Raw genomic sequence first — 17515 nt, 5'->3', positions numbered from 1 at the left:
GGTGGACAGCCATATCTGAATGCACACAGCACGGGGAGGCGCCTCCCAGCTGCTGACCAGAGACACAAATGATAGCTCAGTGCACACGATGTGTCACATTACAAACACAGAGACCACAGCCAGGACAGGTATATTAATAAGTACTACACTACCTACATACACAAATATATAACAAATAACTAAAAAAACTAATGATCACATAACAGAGAGTGACACGTTGGTGTGTGCGCTGAACTGACAGGGGGCATGTCTGCTGACAGCAGCAGTTGTTGAGATACCTGGTTCTGGACGTCCCAGCTGGGGAACACATACCGTGTTTTGACGGACATGAACTTACAACTGTACACTGTGACGCACATATGTGTGCTTGCTGTCCTCACATGGACATACATAAAAGCATTATTGCTGTTGCAATGGGCTGCAGCGAGCAAGCACATGGTGCGCACATTGACAGGCTGCCCAGGTAAAACAGACCATCAGATCATAACACACAGCGGGTGATCTGAATGTCATGTCACCCATGTGAGCTCTGTTCCACATGATGCGGTGTCTGTCTTGCGCCGCGCCATCCACAGCACATGTTTGTTGGGCCGGACACGTGTGTTGGGCCAGACACGCCGGGCCAGCAGATGTGGGCATGATAAGAATTCATTGCTTCATTCATGTCATTTCATGGTTGTACGTCTGTGACCATGGGTCATCTACAGAGGAACAAACGGTTCATACTTGTATTGTTTGCGCGATAAAAGGGATTCAATGAAATGCTGAGTTTTTTATGGTTTTATTTTTTTAAATACGTTTATCTCCTTGTTGATTTCAGGCATTTTCTGTACCTTTTATAGGACAGCAATGGTAGCGCTGTGGTAAAGTTTCTGGCTGGCAATCAGAGCTTTTGTAAATTGCAGGTTTGAATCCGATGGGTGGCATGTAATTTTTTTTTCCACAGCAGCTGTGCGATGTGGTTCCACATGCTCCAGCTGCTCGCACTGTGTTCCCGCTGCAACAGTTTCGTGCATGCACAGAAGCGTGCACAAAACCGTCGCAGCGGGATTGTTCACACCTGCCCGACTGTCTTTCCCGATGTCGGCTCGATGATTTCGTGCGGGCTGTTTCGCTGTGATTCACTCTGATTCCTACTTATTTGTGCTTAAGGGGCCCTTAAGAACAGGAATCGGTTCTCTCTTATGTGAAACCTGCTTCATCACACTGTCGGAACTTAAGCACACAGTAAATTTTGGCAGAGTAAAATTTACTCTGCTGGGATTACATTTGGTCCCAGTCTAAATAGAGCTAATTATACTCTATCACTGTGTAAAATAAACTCTTATTGGAGTAGAAACACTTGATTTGACAAGATGGTAGAGCTGATTTCACTCTATAACAGAGTGTATTTTACTCTATTTAGACTGGGACCAAATGTTATCCCGGCAGAGTAAATTTTACTCACCAAAATTTACTGTGCAGTAAACAGTAAGACAACATCACTCTCAAAATTTCCGGTATATTTGTATTGTCAACTGTGTTGGTAGCATGGCCCAAGCAGAGAGTCACCCCTTTGAGTCTGGTCTGCTTGAGGTTTCTTCCTCAAATCCTCAGAGGGAGTTTTTCTTACCACTGTCGCCTGTGTGCTTTCTCTAGGGGTTGGTAAGGTTAGACCTTACTTGTGTAAAGCGCCTTGAGGCAACTTTGTTGTCATTTGACGTGATCTAAATGAAATAAATTGAATTGAAATCACACACTCTCATGAGCGCCACAAGCTTAGCTTATGGCAGGCTAAAAGTGGACGCTCTCATTATGGCCAAACAACTGTCCAGTTTCTGGGTATTCTGTGTTAGTATGCGCCTGCGGCCGACATGCTTGATGAATTCCTGCACAAAAAGTAGTTCCCAGATAATTGTGATATATTCCTGTGAGATAATGAGTATATCTCATCTAAATCAATTCTAAAATTTACCAGTAATAAAATTATATTTGAGAACTGAAGTTTTAAGAGTGGCCATAATAAATATTTAAGAAACTTAAAGTTTATGAGCAACTTCACTTGTTATTGCTCAAGCAGACTGTAAACATTGACACAATGACATTTGATGAGGTAGAGTTCAGAAAGATAAGATTGGAATGGTTTGATTAACATTTACAGTTGGCGATGAAAGACTGGGGTGTTAACTTGGTGTTAAAGTCAGAACTAGAAGCTGCACTGAAAGAGATCTATCTGGGAAGAGACACGTTCTGCATGTTGTCGCTCCAACAAGAGTGGCACGCTGAGCAGTGTGGCAAAAGTAGTCCGGCAAGCTCAATCTGTGGGCGCGAGCTATCCCACAATGCCAAAATAGCAGAGATGTCAGTCCAATGAGAGCAGCACTCTGAGCAGGGTGTTGAAATCAATGAGTGACTTAAAGTGAGTCACTCATTGACAGAGTACCGCCTTGGCAAAAGTAATTTGAGATACTTTTCTCACCAGAGTTTTGCTGGAGCTCGGTTTACAATCTGAGGAATATCTGAGTGGAGTAGCAGCGGCCGTATGGTTTAGCAGTACGGCATTCTTTACAAATGACCTGCATCTTGTGAAATAACCCATCTTTTTTAAAACAGCCAAAGTATCTCCAAATGCCTGATTTAAATGTTTTAGATGCATCAAAAATCTCCACCCGCTCGTGGACCTCCCTTTTGTTGTGGTAGAAATGTGCTTTTTGGCTTCCGCCTGTGTTCAAGACAAAACGTGAAGCAGGGATGGTGCATTCAGTGTGCCTCAAAAAAAAAAAAAATGCTGCAAGCATGCAGCGAGCGATGCGATCACGATTTCACGATTGAATCGATGCACACTGAAAGAATCGATGCACTCACATCGCGCACATTTGTATCTAGATACCAATTCATATCTATTAATCTCCACATGTCTATTGCCAACACTTTACACTTACACCAGTCAGCCATAACATTGTGACCACCTGCCTAATATTGTGTAGGTCCTCCTTTTTCCAACAAAATAGCCCTGATCCATCAAGACATGGGCTCCACTGGACCTCTGAAGGTACGCTGGGTATCTGACAGGTGTTAGCAGTAGATCCATCTGTTTGATGAGACCACACAGTCCAACCTTCGCTCCCCATGTGAACCACTGAATGCTGGCTGCCCATAACCATGTCGCCGATTCACTGGTTTTCCTTCCTTGGACCACTTTTTGGTAGTTACTGGCTACTACAGACCAGGAACATCCCATGAGACCTGCAGTTTAGTAAGCACTCTGACCTAGTCATCTAGCCATCACAGTTTGATCCTTGTCCGAGTTACGCAAATCTTTATGCATCTGCAGTTTTTCTGCTTCCAACACACCAATTTTGAGGACAAAAGGTTAACTGGCTGCTTGACCTTTCCCACCCACTGACAGGCAGTGGACTGTGGAAATTTACATGTTCTCTTCAGGCAGTCATCTTTATAAATCTCATTGGAACAGCACCAAACAAAAGTTCCAGCATCATCACCTTGCCCAATGCAGATTCGAGATTCATCACTGAATATGACTTTCATCCAGTCATCCACAGTCCACAATTGCTTTTCCTTAGCCCATTGTAACCTTGTTTTTTTCTGTTTAGGTGTTAATGATGCCTTTCGTTTAGCTTTTCTGTATGTAAATCCCACTTCCTTTAGGCGGTTGTTACAGTTCGGTCACAGACGTTGACTCCAGTTTCCTCCCATTCGTTCCTCATTTGTTTTGTTGTACATTTTTCGATTTTTGAGACATATTGCTTTAAGTTTTCTGTCTTGACGCTTTGATGTCTTCCTTGGTCTACCAGTATGTTTGCCTTTAACAACCTTCCCATGTTGTTTGTATTTGGTCCAGAGTTTAGACACAGCTGACTGTGAACAACCAACATCTTTTGCAACATTGCGTGATGATTTACCCTCTTTTAAGAGTTTGATAATCCTCTCCTTTGTTTCAATTGACATCTCTCGTGTTGGAGCCATGATTCATGTCAGTCCACTTGGTGCAACAGCTCTCCAAGGTGTGTTCACTCCTTTTTAGATGCAGACTAACGAGCAGATCTGATATGATGCAGGTGTTAGTTTTGGTGATGAAAATTTACAGGGTGATTCCATAATTTTTTCCTCAGAATTGAGTGATTACATATTTTTTTCCTCTGCTTGGTCTAAAAAAGTAACCGTTACTGACTGCCACAATCTTTTTTTCTTGATTTCTTATAGTGTTTCTTAAAGCCAGAAAGGTGCCATTTGAAATGACTTTAGTTTTGTGTCATGTCTGTGATCTGCTTTTTTTCTACAAAATTAAACAACTGAATGAACATCCTCCGAGGCCGGTGATTCCATAATTTTTGCCAGGGGTTGTATATTCACGAGAGTTTTAGGCACAATATACAAAGAGTTTAATGCTGCTGTCTGTGTGTAGCCTGATCAGAGCGTTTCAAATGCATTTCTCCTGTCGTGACTGTACCGAGATTACCCATAATGCACCTGGACACAGCATGTCCACGCTAAAACCTTCACAAATAGTGCTATACGTTAAAACTAAAACATATAACTGATGTTTTTACTTATAAAACTTCAGAAGTGACGTTAATTTAAATAACATGTCCAAAATTAGTTTGGTTAAAATTTTAACCGTAAGTTAAAACTGTATGCCTCTGGATGACTTGGGTGATATTGCCGGTGAGTTAGTATGGTGACAAGAGCAATTATCTTGTGACCAGCTTTTCTCTCACTGCAGAGGACAGAGCAATTTCTCCTGAAACCAGCTCTCCTCTGTTTACAGAGAATAGAGCTGTTTATCTGCTACAAAACATTCAACAGGTAGGTACTCAAATCTTTGATATTGAACTTCATAAATGTTGTTCACTGTTAAGCTTTATTCACTACACCTGCAAAAACATGTTAGCGATCTAAAAATTATCGGACCAAAACATATCGGAAGATAATTGGTCCGATGATGGTTTTCAAAGTTATCTGAAAAGCTAACCCAATAATGAAAACATTAGCTTCTATAATTAGCAGTTAGTAGATTAGTAGAACTGTGCCCACCACTGCTGACAGGTGCCACTGTAACGAGATAATCAAAGTTATTCACTTAACCTCTCAGTGGTCTCGATGTTATCGCTGATCCGTTTATCTCTGTAGCTGTTAGAGATAAATGTTAGCAGGATTATCCAAAATTACTAAACTGATACACAGATCTTTATTTAAAAAAGAGCCAGGTATGCATTATCCATAAACAATCCATCTGTCTGCATTATCATATAATATGTAAATTGATAATACCTGCATTATCTTTATTATCTATCTGTCTGCATTATTATGTATGTCCTATGTAGACAGCTAATATTTGAATTAGAATTTTTTATTTTAATTTTTATTTGGCACACACACAAAAACTTTAAGAAATCTCTCACAAAACCAAAAGCAAACAAAACCTCAAACAATTTAAAAAAAAAAAATCCCGGTTGTTGAAGCAAAGGCTTATAAACATCCACCCCTATCACGAACTGCCATATACACATATGCACTCGTAACAGCAACTACAAAAAAAGAAAAGTACAAGAAGATGAGCAAAAAGTGTTATAATCAGTACACCAAAACATCCGAACATAGCAGAACAATCAGCAGTATGACGCACAGATTAGACAAAAGAACAGAAACAAAAACAATTTACCTCATTTATCATACTATAATAAGCAATTTTGTTATTTTTATAAGATCTTTTCAGGCCAGCCAAAGTACCAGATAATTTAATATCTACACATTAGCTGTTATTTATCTGTATGCATTATCATATGTAGTTTGCTAATATGTGTATTATCTACAGGTATCTGCATTATATAGGTCATGTAGGGTGTTAATATTTATGCATCATCTACGTACACCTGTTTTTTTGTTTTTTTTTTCCTTCAAAAAAGGGTGCATTATCTCTTCAGAAATTCAATATACAACCCCTGGCAAAAATTATGGAATCACCGGCCTCGGAGGATGTTCATTCAGTTGTTTAATTTTCTAGAAAAAAAGCAGATCACAGACATGACACAAAACTAAAGTCATTTCAAATGGCAACTTTCTGGCTTTAAGAAACACTATAAGAAATCAGGAAAAAAAAAATTGTGGCAGTCAGTAACGGTTACTTTTTTAGACCAAGAAGAGGGAAAAAAATATGGAATCACTCAATTCTGAAGAAAAAATTATGGACTCATGAAAAACAAAAGAACGCTCTTGCACCACCTCTGGCTTTTATAACAGCTTGCAGTCTCTGAGGCATGGACTTAATGAGTGACAAACAGTACTCTTCAACAATCTGGCTCCAACTTTCTCTGATTACTGTTGCCAGATCAGCTTTGCAGGTTGGAGCCTTGTCATGGACCATTTTCTTCAACTTCCACCAAAGATTTTCAATTGGATTAAGATCCGGACTATTTGCAGGCCATGACATTGACCCTATGTGTCTTTTTGCAAGGAATGTTTTCACAATTTTTGCTCTATGGCAAGATGCATTATCATCTTGAAAAATGATTTCATCATCCCCAAACATCCTTTCAATTGATGGGATAAGAAAAGTGCCCAAAATATCAACGTAAACTTGTGCATTTATTGATGATGTAATGACAGCCATCTCCCCAGTGCCTTTACCTGACATGCAGCCCCATATCATCAATGACTGTGGAAATTTACATGTTCTCTTCAGGCAGTCATCTTTATAAATCTCATTGGAACGGCACCAAACAAAAGTTCCAGCATCATCACCTTGCCCAATGCAGATTCGAGATTCATCACTGAATATGACTTTCATCCAGTTATCCACAGTCCACAATTGCTTTTCCTTAGCCCATTGTAACCTTGTTTTTTCTATTTAGGTGTTAATGATGGCTTTCGTTTAGCTTTTCTGTATGTAAATCCCATTTCCTTTAGGCGGTTTCTTACAGTTCGGTCACAGACGTAGACTCCAGTTTCCTCCCATCTGTTCCTCATTTGTTCTGTTGTACATTTTCGATTTTTCAAATCAAATCAATTTTATTTATGTAGCGCCAAATCACAACAAACAGTTGCCCCAAGGCCACAAGCCATACAATAATTACGGAAAAACCCCAACGGTCAAAACGACCCCCTGTGAGCAAGCACTTCGCGACAGTGGGAAGGAAAAACTCCCTTTTAACAGGAAGAAACCTCCAGCAGAACCAGGCTCAGGGAGGGGCAGTCTTCTGCTGGGACTGGTTGGGGTTGAGGGAGAGAACCAGGAAAAAGACATGCTGTGGAGGGGAGCAGAGATCAATCACTAATGATTAAATGCAGAGTGGTGCATACAGAGCAAAAAGAGAAAGAAACACTCAGTGCTTCATGGGAACCCCCCAGCAGTCTAAGTCTATAGCAGCATAACTAAGGGATGGTTCAGGGTCGCCTGATCCAGCCCTAACTATATGCTTTAGCAAAAAGGAAAGTTTTAAGCCTAATCTTAAAAGTAGAGAGGGTGTCTGTCTCCCTGATCCGAATTGGGAGCTGGTTCCAGAGGAGAGGAGCCTGAAAGCTGAAGGCTCTGCCTCCCATTCTACTCTTACAAAGCCTAGGAACTACAAGTAAGCCTGCAGTCTGAGAGCGAAGCACTCTATTGGGGTGATGTGGTACTATGTCCCTAAGATAAGATGGGACCTGATTATTCAAAACCTTATAAGTAAGAAGAAGAATTTTAAATTCTATTCTAGAATTAACAGGAAGCCAATGACGAGAGGCCAATATGGGTGAGATATGCTCTCTCCTTCTAGTCCCTGTCAGTACTCTAGCTGCAGCATTTTGAATTAACTGAAGGCTTTTCAGGGAACTTTTAGGACAACCTGATAATAATGAATTACAATAGTCCAGCCTAGAGGAAATAAATGCATGAATTAGTTTTTCAGCATCACTCTGAGACAAGACCTTTCTAATTTTAGAGATATTGCGCAAATGCAAAAAAGCAGTCCTACATATTTGTTTAATATGCGCATTGACTGACATGTCCTGATCAAAAATGACTCCAAGATTTCTCACAGTATTACTAGAGGTCAGGGTAATGCCATCCAGAGTAAGGATCTGGTTAGACACCATGTTTCTAAGATTTGTGGGGCCAAGTACAATAACTTCAGTTTTATCTGAGTTTAAAAGCAGGAAATTAGAGGTCATCCATGTCTTTATGTCTGTAAGCCAATCCTGCAGTTTAGCTAATTGGTGTGTGTCCTCTGGCTTCATGGTTAGATAAAGCTGTGCTTGGTCTAAAAAGTAACCGTTACTGACTGCCACAATTTTTTTCTTGATTTCTTATAGTGTTTCTTAAAGCCAGAAAGTTGCCATTTGAAATGACTTTAGTTTTGTGTCACGTCTATGATCTGCTTTTTTCTACAAAATTAAACAACTGAATGAACATCCTCCGAGGCCGGTGATTCCATAATTTTTGCCAGGGGTTGTAGTATTGAAAATGCCCTGTTTTGCAATTTTGAAGAAAGTGGGGAAAAAAAAATCCTGTGTCCATCCCAAAAGTTCTTCCTTGGCCCACACCCAACCCTTTCAGCAAGTCTCAAGAAAATCGATTTAGTAGTTTTTGTGTAGTCTTGCTAACAGTCAAACGGCACCAAAACCCTCACCTCCTTGGCTGAGGTAATCCATTTGGAGTCACAATGAAAGGACAGAAACTTCTGCCTTTATAGAAAAAATAGAACGTGAAGCAACATTTTTGCAAAAAGTCAGCAGCCTGTCAGATCTGGACTTTACTTCAGGTTTGAATTAAACTGCCTTTTCTGATCACTTATGAGGTGCAGTTTTATTCAGCATGTTTTTCAGTTAATGACAAAATTCAAGTTATTCAGTGACTCAAAAACACCTGGATAGGTGTTGTGTGGGCCGCTGAAGAGGAGGTACTGCTGGCCCACCACCACCAGAGGGCACCCTGCCTGGAGTGCGGGCTCCAGGCACCAGAGGGCGCTGCCGCCTCACAGGAGCAACCGGGGTGACAGCTGACACTCATCACCTGTGACAGCTGTCACCACTCATCTGATCTGCATCGGTATATCAGCAAGACGTCATCTCCACCTCTTTGCCGAGATATCGTTCTACCTGAAAGGTAATATCCTCAGCCTGACTGCTTGATAGAAAGCCCTTTTTGTGATTTTTGTGAGTGATAACAGACTTTTTCTCCAACGAGAGGTGGAGGTAGCTTCCCTGCCGTGCAGATTGCTGGGTGCAGACGCACCCACGTTTAATTGTGTTTTTGTTCCTCGCCAGCAGTACCAGGTCCGACACGCGGAGGCAGTGGCCACCTGGGAGTTCGGGACTTGGCGGCTCCAGTATTCCCGGGGTCTGGTGGCGGAGGAAATCGTGTGGTTCCGGTTCTGCTTTGGACAGGCGTCTCCTATCTTCGAGCCTGCCCACACGACACCTTGTAATTTGACCTCTGATCTATTGTGTAATCTGTTGTGTTTGTTGTGCACGTTCGCAACAGTAAAGTGTTGTTATTTGACCTATTCCATTGTCCGTTCATTTGCGCCCCCTGTTGTGGGTCCGTGTACTTACACTTTCCCAACAGGATATCTCGGCCAACGTCATGGATCCCGAGGGGCGTCAACCGGCTGTTGAACGGCCAATGGAAGAACAGGGTGCACAGGCGCCCGCAGGAGGAATGATCGGTGAGTTGCAGCGGATCCTCACCATTTTCACGGCTCGGTTGGATTTAATGACCGAGCAGAACGTCCTCCTTAACCGCAGGGTGGAGGCTCTCGCCGTGCAGGTGGAGGCGCGCCCTCAGGGCGCTGCTGCGGCTCTCCCTCCTGTTGACCCTGTGCGTAACAGTAACGTTCCACTGGTCGTTCAACGACCCCTCCCACCTTCCCCTGAAGCATACATAAGCCCTCCAGAGCCGTATGGAGGTTGTGTGGAGACGTGCGCGGACTTCCTTATGCAGTGTTCGCTCGTCTTCGCACAACGTCCCGTCATGTACGTGACTGATTCTAGCAAGATAGCTTATGTAATTAATCTGCTTCGCGGCAAGGCACGCGCTTGGGCTACAGCGCTTTGGGAGCAAAATTCACGGCTCCTTCTGACATATGATGGGTTTGTGAGGGAGTTCAGAACAGTGTTCGATCACCCAAATAGAGGAGAGACCGCTTCAGCCGTGCTGCTGTCAATGAGACAGGGGCGCCGGAGCGCAGCTGCTTATGCAGTCGACTTCCGCATCGCGGCTGCGAGGTCCGGCTGGAATAACACTGCCCTCCGCGCCGCCTTCGTAAACGGACTGTCGTTGGTCCTGAAGGAGCTCCTGGTGGCTAAGGACGAACCGCGGGATTTAGACGGGCTTATTGATCTCGTTATACGATTAGACAATCGGTTAGAGGAACGCCGTCGGGAGCGAGGCGAAGGACGTGACCTGATACGCGCCGCCCCTCTCCCTTCCGGGTTCGAAAAGGGGCCGCCCTCCCCACGCTCCACAGCCGCAGTGCTTTGTGGGGCAACAGCTCCCCCTGTTGACGTTGTTAGGGAGACGCACAGGGCCAAAATGGGAAGGCTGATCCGTGGAGAGTGTTTTCTCTGCAGCTCAACAGAGCACACACAGAGAGACTGCCCCAAACGGCCAAAACGTCAACACTCGCCCTTAGAGACTGGGCTAAGGGGGGGTCAAGACATTCAAGTGAGACACACACAAATTGCCACACGACTCCCAGTCACAATCCTGAGCGGGGATTTAACCCTTCAAGCCCGAGCACTGGTGGACACGGGGTCAGAAGGGAATCTGCTAGACAGCAGATGGGCAAAGGAGGTAGGGCTCCCTCTGGTGGCGCTTCCTACGCCATTGCAGGTGCGGGCACTAGATGGCACCCTCCTCCCTTTACTCACACACAAGACACCACCAGTAACTCTGGTGGTGTCTGGAAACCACCGGGAGGAGATTGAGTTTTTCGTAACTCCTGCCACCTCCCGCGTGATTTTGGGCATGCCATGGATGTTAAAGCACAATCCCCGGATCGATTGGCCGTCTGGGGTGGTGGTTCAGTGGAGCGAAACCTGCCATCGGGTGTGTTTAGGATCCTCGGTTCCTCCCAGTTCCCAGGCTAAGGAGGAGGTCAAAGTCCCGCCCAATCTGACGGCAGTGCCAGTTGAGTACCACGACCTTGCTGACGTCTTCAGCAAGGATCTGGCACTCACCCTTCCCCCGCACCGTCCGTACGATTGTGCCATTGATTTGGTTCCAGGCGCTGAGTTCCCGTCCAGCAGGCTGTACAACCTCTCACGACCTGAGCGCGAATCAATGGAGACCTACATCCGGGACTCATTAGCTGCCGGGCTGATCCGGAACTCCACCTCCCCGATGGGGGCAGGTTTCTTTTTTGTGGGCAAGAAAGATGGCGGACTTCGTCCATGTATTGATTACAGGGGGCTGAATGAAATTACGGTTCGCAACCGATACCCGTTGCCATTATTAGATTCCGTGTTCACCCCCCTGCATGGAGCCAAAATCTTTACTAAACTGGATCTTAGAAATGCGTATCACCTGGTTCGGATCCGGAAGGGAGACGAATGGAAGACGGCATTCAACACCCCATTAGGTCACTTTGAGTACCTGGTCATGCCGTTCGGCCTCACAAACGCCCCCGCGACGTTCCAAGCATTAGTTAATGATGTCTTGCGGGATTTCCTGCACCGATTCGTCTTCGTATATCTAGACGATATACTCATCTTTTCTCCGGATCCTGAGACTCATGTCCGGCATGTACGTCAGGTCCTGCAGCGGTTGTTGGAGAACCGGCTGTTTGTGAAGGGCGAGAAGTGTGAGTTCCACCGCACCTCTTTGTCCTTCCTGGGGTTTATCATCTCCCCCAACTCCGTCGCTCCTGATCCGGCCAAGGTTGCGGCGGTGAGAGACTGGCCCCAACCCACTAGCCGTAGGAAGCTGCAACAGTTCCTCGGCTTTGCTAATTTCTACAGGAGGTTCATTAAGGGCTACAGTCAGGTAGTTAGCCCCCTGACAGCCCTGACCTCACCAAAAGTTCCCTTCACCTGGTCGGATCGTTGCGATGCCGCGTTCAAGGAGTTGAAACGGCGCTTCTCATCTGCACCCGTTCTGGTGCAGCCCGATCCTAGTCGCCAGTTAGTGGTTGAAGTGGACGCCTCGGATTCAGGGATAGGAGCTGTGCTTTCCCAGAGCGGGAAGACCGATAAGGTCCTTCACCCGTGTGCCTATTTTTCCCGCAGGTTGACCCCGGCCGAACGGAACTATGACGTCGGCAATCGAGAACTCCTTACGGTGAAAGAGGCTCTTGAAGAGTGGAGACATCTGTTGGAGGGAACGTCCGTGCCATTCACGGTTTTCACTGACCACCGGAACCTGGAGTATATCAGGACCGCCAAGCGGCTGAATCCCAGGCAAGCCCGCTGGTCACTGTTCTTCGGCCGTTTTGACTTCCGGATCACCTACCGTCCCGGGACCAAGAACCAGAGATCGGATGCCTTGTCCCGGGTACATGAAGATGAAGTCAAAACGGAGTTGTCGGATCCACCGGAACCCATCATCCCGGAGTCCACTATCGTGGCCACCCTCACCTGGGACGTAGAGAGAACCGTCCGGGAGGCCCTGGCACGAAGCCCGGACCCCGGAACTGGGCCGAAGAACAGACTTTACATCCCACCAGAAGCTAGGGCTGCAGTCCTGGACTTCTGTCACGGCTCTAAGCTCTCCTGTCATCCAGGGGTGCGAAGAACCGTGGCAGTTGTCCGGCAGCGCTTCTGGTGGGCGTCCCTAGAGGCCGACGTCCGGGATTATATCCAGGCCTGCACCACCTGCGCCAGGGGCAAGGCTGACCATCGTAGGGCTTCGGGTCTGCTCCAGCCGCTGCCCGTGCCCCATCGCCCCTGGTCCCACATCGGCCTGGATTTTGTCACGGGTCTCCCGCCGTCCCAGGGCAACACCACCATCTTTACGATAGTGGACCGATTCTCCAAGGCGGCTCACTTCGTGGCCCTCCCGAAGCTCCCGACGGCCCAGGAGACAGCGGACCTCCTGGTTCACCACGTCGTCCGGCTGCATGGGATCCCAACAGACATGGTCTCAGATCGCGGTCCCCAGTTCTCCTCGCACGTCTGGAGGAGCTTCTGCCGGGAACTAGGGGCCACGGTGAGTCTCTCATCCGGGTACCATCCCCAGACCAACGGGCAAGCAGAACGGGCCAATCAGGAGATGGAGCAGGCCCTGCGTTGCGTGACAGCCGTGCACCCGGTGGCCTGGAGTACCCATCTGGCCTGGATCGAGTATGCCCATAACAGCCAGGTGTCGTCAGCCACCGGCCTCTCCCCTTTCGAGGTATGTCTGGGGTACCAACCGCCTTTGTTTCCAGTGGTTGAGGGAGAGGTCGGTGTGCCCTCGGTCCAGGCCCACCTACAGAAGTGCCATCGGGTGTGGCGTGCCGCCCGTTCTGCCTTGCTGAGGGCCCGGATGAGGTCAAAGGCCCATGCAGACCGTCAGCGGACCCCGGCCCCTGCGTATCGGCCAGGGCAGGAGGTGTGGTTGTCGACAAAGGACATCCCCCTCAAAGTGGACTCCCCCAAGTTACAGGACCGTTACATCGGTCCCTTCAAAATCCAGAAGGTCATCAGTCCAGCCGCAGTGAGGCTTCAGCTGCCGGCCTCACTGCGAATCCATCCTGTATTTCACGTGTCCCGAATCAAACCACATCACACCTCACTCCTCTGTACTCCGGGTCCGGCACCGCCTCCTGCCCGGATCATCGATGACGAGCCGGCTTGGACTGTGCGCCGGCTTTTGGATGTCCGTAGGATGGGCCGGGGCTTCCAGTATTTGGTGGACTGGGAGGGGTACGGACCTGAAGAACGCTCCTGGGTGAAGAGGAGCTTCATTCTGGACCCAGGAGGCGCCCGTTGGGTCCTGTTGTGTGGGCCGCTGAAGAGGAGGTACTGCTGGCCCACCACCACCAGAGGGCACCCTGCCTGGAGTGCGGGCTCCAGGCACCAGAGGGCGCTGCCGCCTCACAGGAGCAACCGGGGTGACAGCTGACACTCATCACCTGTGACAGCTGTCACCACTCATCTGATCTGCATCGGTATATCAGCAAGACGTCATCTCCACCTCTTTGCCGAGATATCGTTCTACCTGAAAGGTAATATCCTCAGCCTGACTGCTTGATAGAAAGCCCTTTTTGTGATTTTTGTGAGTGATAACAGACTTTTTCTCCAACGAGAGGTGGAGGTAGCTTCCCTGCCGTGCAGATTGCTGGGTGCAGACGCACCCACGTTTAATTGTGTTTTTGTTCCTCGCCAGCAGTACCAGATCCGACACGCGGAGGCAGTGGCCACCTGGGAGTTCGGGACTTGGCGGCTCCAGTATTCCCGGGGTCTGGTGGCGGAGGAAATCGTGTGGTTCCGGTTCTGCTTTGGACAGGCGTCTCCTATCTTCGAGCCTGCCCACACGACACCTTGTAATTTGACCTCTGATCTATTGTGTAATCTGTTGTGTTTGTTGTGCACGTTCGCAACAGTAAAGTGTTGTTATTTGACCTATTCTATTGTCCGTTCATTTGCGCCCCCTGTTGTGGGTCCGTGTACTTACACTTTCCCAACAGATAGGTATCCAGGTGTTGAGTCTCACCTGAATGCAAAGGCTTCCTGTTTTTCTTGAAACTTAAGTTTGCACTGCCAAAATGCAAAAGCTTACCAAGTATACTATTTGTCTCCTTTCTAGTCCAGGGGTTTTCAAAGTATGAGAGAATGAGAGGGGTTAAGAAGCGGACTTGCTGCTCCTGAAAAGCAGTGAAGCAATGAACCAACAAAGCAGTGGGTCGGTGCTCTGTTTTGTTGGTTCAAGCTTCAAAGCAAAGCCGTTACAGAAGCGGTTGATTGCAGACCCGCTGCAGGGTCTGCAATCAACGTACAGAAATGATCAATTTCCCGACAAACACCCTCAAAACCAATGGCTGCTTTGAAGGGCCGATAAGGGAATTGTTAAGCAAAAATGTTATTGATGTCGGTGGATCGAATCATTTCTTTATGATTCTCGAAAAGAACCGGTTCTCAATACCCATTCCTTGCACCCCACCCTGAAGAACTCTGACGCCCCCCCGGGGGGCACGCCTCACAGTTTGAAAACCACTGTTCTAGTCAAAATATCTCATCTACACGTAAGTCACAATCACTTAACAAGTAAAATTCCGGTAGGATATAAGGACTTGTTTTAGATAATGCATCTTAAAAATCTTACGTGAAAGCCTTGGAAATGTCTTGTTTTGAGCTATATCTGAAACAAAACAAGCATATTTAATTTTCTCAGCTAATTGCAAGATCTTATTTCAAGAAATCTCAAGTGAAATTTCTTTTAGCAGAATTTTTTTTTCTTTTTTACAATGAAAACAAGGTGTTTTTAACATGAAACAAGTTTAAAAAAAAAAAAAAAACTACCAGGGGAACAAGTGAAAATTTATTTGAGATTTCTTGAAATATAATCTTGAAAGTGTTACATCTTTTTCAAACTACATAGCAGCTAAAAATCTTATGGTAAAACTAATGGCTCCTTCATGCATAATGCGAAGTTTGGACGGCATTTGGACGAAAACAGAGAAACGGCGCGAAACAGTTCAAAATTAGCACACGAAACATCGCGTCGAGGAGCAGGCGTGCACGAACCCAGTGCGAGAGTTCGTGCACGCGCCGGTGTCGGTCGAGCAGGATCAGTGCCAGGTGCACCACATGGCACTTATTTGGAAGAAATAAAAACCAGCTGGTATGTGTGGAACCACATTGTGCCACCTATGTGGAATAAATAAAAAAATAAAAACCAGCCGGTACCTGTGGGACCACATCGCACCACTTATGTGGAATAATAATAAAAAAGAAAGAAAAAAAACACCAGGAATGCGAACTTGCACCTTTCAAAACCTCTGATTCCCAGTTAGAGACTTTACCACTGAGCTGTTCTTTGAAAGTTCTTCATATCAAGAAGGACATGGAAGTATAAGAAAAAATAATTAAAATCCCACACCATATAAAAACACCGCATTCATCAAGGGAGCAATACAAATATGATCCGTTTGTTCCTCTAGTGATGACCCATGGTCACAGACATGAAATGACATGAATGAGAAGCAGTGTGCTCTGATCATGTCCACATCTACTGGTCAGGTGCGTCCAGTCGGCCGTGCGCATGCTCTGTCTGACACGCGTGTCTTGTGGACGGCGTGCCGCAGCACAGACACTGCGTCATGTGGAACAGAGCTCATGTGGGTGACGTGATGGTCAGATCACCCACTGCGTGTTCTGATCTGACGGTCCGTTTCAACCTGGGGGGCTGTCAGTGTCCGCTCCATGCGCCCGCTCGCTTGCTGCAACTTGTCGCCACCACAGCGATATATGTTTTTATTTATGTCCACGTAAATACAGCAATCAGATGCATGCGCCTCACAATGGACAGTTGTTAGTCCATAACTGTCCAAACACAGTAGGTGTTGTGCGGCTGGAATGTCCAGAATGACAGATCACCACAGCTGCTTCTATCGAAAGACACGCCACCTCCGTGAGTGGAGCGCACACACCCACGTGTCAGTGTGTGTGTTTGCAAAGTCACAGTTGTGGGGAACTTAGACAAATTTCACAGCAGTACAACAGTGGTCGTCTGCAGTCTGTTGTCAAGTGAAGTGTGCGACTGGCCACACATTTTCTAAGTGCCATGCGAGCAGTGTTACATGTTTGTGTGTGTCACCTGGAATTTGGCCGACACGTGCCGGGAGAGGATGCGATGGGTTCGCAAAGCGCACACTTTGTCTTTCAGGCGCTTGTGTGCGCAAGTCGCTGTAACAACAGGTGTATGAGGTGTTGGAAGCAGTGACGACATTACACGGTTTTCGCACGATTCCTGCATCATGCGCACTAAGCGTGCACTTAGGGTGTATTACCTAAAGGCAACTTATATCTTACTGAAATTTTAGTTTAGTGATTTTGTCTTATATTCAGTGTAGGTTAGATATTTTGACTAGAAATTAGATGCATATAGTAGTAGGTTTTATCAAGGTTTTTGCAGTGTTTGCAGCATTTTGGTGTCATTGTGCTGCCATGTGTACCAATTGTGCATCAATCAGCAAGATGCTGAACCGTATCTTAACTCTCAACAAATTAGACTCATGGACATCAGTATGCTGTTCACTCTTTTAAGAATATGGCTGTAGTTTTTCAGTTTTAATAATTCTCAAATACTATCTCACTGTGATGAACCAAACATTATGGGAATTATTCTGCAAGCCTCATATGTGCACGTAACATAAGTCTGACCCACATCATCCTTCGGAAATATCAAAAGAACTCTGCGCCTCCCTGCAGGTGTCCACACCCCTGCTGGAGACCTGCTGGATACTACCACTGACAAGGCTACAGACAATCACTGCTTCTTAGAACATAATGTGCTTCGCTGCAACAGAAATTCCTCTTTAACGTGGCTCTCAAGAAACAAACACAATAAATAATATGACATGGCACCAAGTCATAAAAACTATCTGATGAGAACAAT

Source organism: Thalassophryne amazonica, chromosome 1 (genome assembly GCF_902500255.1).
Source record: "Thalassophryne amazonica chromosome 1, fThaAma1.1, whole genome shotgun sequence".
NCBI classification, from domain to species: Eukaryota; Metazoa; Chordata; class Actinopteri; order Batrachoidiformes; family Batrachoididae; genus Thalassophryne; species Thalassophryne amazonica.
Note: the sequence above shows the minus strand (reverse complement) of the source record.